This window comes from Balaenoptera ricei, chromosome 8 (genome assembly GCF_028023285.1).
Source record: "Balaenoptera ricei isolate mBalRic1 chromosome 8, mBalRic1.hap2, whole genome shotgun sequence".
Lineage (NCBI taxonomy): Eukaryota > Metazoa > Chordata > Mammalia > Artiodactyla > Balaenopteridae > Balaenoptera > Balaenoptera ricei.
Window position 1 is genome coordinate 98,859,116 of NC_082646.1, and position 2,298 is coordinate 98,861,413.

Genomic DNA, 2,298 nt, shown 5'->3' on the forward strand with positions numbered 1-2,298 from the left:
CTGAGTGAATAATGCAACATCTCAGTGCCTCAATTTTCTCATCTTTAAAATGGGAATAGTGTTAGTACCTACCCCAGAGAGTGGGTGTGAGAATTAATTGCACATAAGCACTTAGCACCATCCCTAGCCCAGGGTAAACACTTAGTAAATTGTTTGTTTGTTTTAAATTTTTTTATTAAGCCTTTCTCACAAGCCAGGCTAACCACTCTAAGTGTACTATCACACTTAGTCCTCATAACGACGCTCTCCACTCAGACTTGAGATTGTACTCATTTTACAGATGAGGAACTGGAGGCTCAGAGAGCCAAGTCACTTTACCCAAAGTCATATAGCAAGGAAGCCACAGAGGTGGGATTTGACCCGGGTCTGTCTGGCTCTTAACCTGTTGCTCCTGAAGTTTAAAGTTCTGATGAACCATCTATGAGGAGAGGTTTGAGCATGTTTGGGACAAGACTCTGTGCCCAGGAACGGGACTGGCAAGAGCGAAGGTCAAGTCTGAGTTCCTTCCCCACCCATGGATTTACCAGTAATCGTAGCTGCAGGATTCCCCGGACCTGGCCTCCTCCTTCCCTCAGCAAGATGAGTTCAAATCCCTGCATGGATCTTTCCATCCTTCTCCCCATCCATCCCTTCATTCACTCATTTATCCAACCATTATATGTTGAGCACCTGCTATGTGCCAGATAACATTCCAGGCACTAGAGATACAGCAACGAACAAAACAGATAACAAGCCCAGCTCTCCTGGAGTTTACGTTCCAATCACGGGAGACAGACAATAACCACGTTAACGAGTCAATATACAGGTCAGCCGGTGATGAGAGTCCTTTATTCATGGACTAGGTCAGGGGGAGAGGTAGCACAGGGTGGGCATTCCGTTTCCTATCAGTGTTCAGGAAAGACCTGCTGGGCAGGTGACATCTGGGCAGAGATCTGTAGGAAGTGGAGAGCAAGTCATGTGTCTGTCTGGGGAAGAGGGTTCCAGGCAGAGGGGGCAGCCCCACTGTCTCTGCTGTTTGTCCATCCTTCACCCCTTTTCCACCCTCCCATTCTCTTGAGAACAAGCCCCAAGCCCCAGCTCTGGGAAAGGCCCAGAATGGGGACCTGGGCTCTGGGGCCAGACAGCCCCAACTTCCCAACCAGCTGCAGGACCAAGGGCTTAATCCCCTATGCCCACACTCTCGATTCTGTAAAACAAGGGACTTTGGGAAGTGAAGGAAAGAAGGGATGAGTGGGTGGGTACACAGTGAAAAGGAGGGGGGTAAAGAAGATTCTGATGTGAGCAGACACTTCTTAGGTTTTGCAAAGCACCTCCAGCACTAGGTTCCTTGTTCTCACCTGAGAGGTATATGAGACAGGAATCCTTACCCCATTTGACAGGAGGGAAAACTGAGGCTCAGCCCATGCATACATTCATGTGAAGGGGGAGACTTCCTCCCAGAGCAAGAGGAAATTTTGCTTCCAAGTCACTGGCTGAGATTCTGGCTTTCCCGGGCAAGGCCCAGGAGAGCTCAAGGATGCATCCCAGACTTGGGGTTGCAAGGAGAAGAGGTTTGGAGCCTTGCCTGGTCTGGCCATTGTGGGAAGGTCCATGGTGCCCAGGGATGGCGGGAACACAGCCCTTAGTCTACAGGGACAAGAGGGAGTCTTGGATCCAGCCTGCATCCCCCACACTCATCACAGCAAGTCTACTGCATGAATGGTGTATGTCACCTCCTCAGGGAGGCCTGCCGTGATCTTCCTGCCTAACTGCACCCCTGTTGTGAGTTTCTCTAGCTCGCTGTACCTCTTCATGCACTTTTCACAGTTTGTAATAATATATTTATTTGTATGGTGATTGGGTTAACAGCTGTCTCTCCTACTAGACGGCAAATTCCAAGACCAGAGTCTCGACGTTTGCTCTATCAGACCTCCATCACCAGGTACATGTGTTTACTGAATGAATCATGGATAGATGCATGGACAGATGGCATCCACTGGGACCCTTGGCAAACACCTGCAGGGAGCAGCAAGGAAAGAGAAGCAAGTGGCTGCCTGCTATGAGAGAAAGTGATCCTGAAGGGACCCAAGCAGAAAAGAGGTGACCGGTCAGCAGGAGATCATGATAACACTGCACATTTGAGAAGTGCTTTACAGTTTACAAAGCGCTTTCATTGGCATTATCTCATTACTAACCCAACGCAGCCTTATAATGTCAACATTATTATCACCAATTTACAGATAAAGACACTAAAGGATCAGAGATGTAAAGTGACTAGCCTAAGGACACATAGCTCATAAATCTTGGAGCTGGAATTTA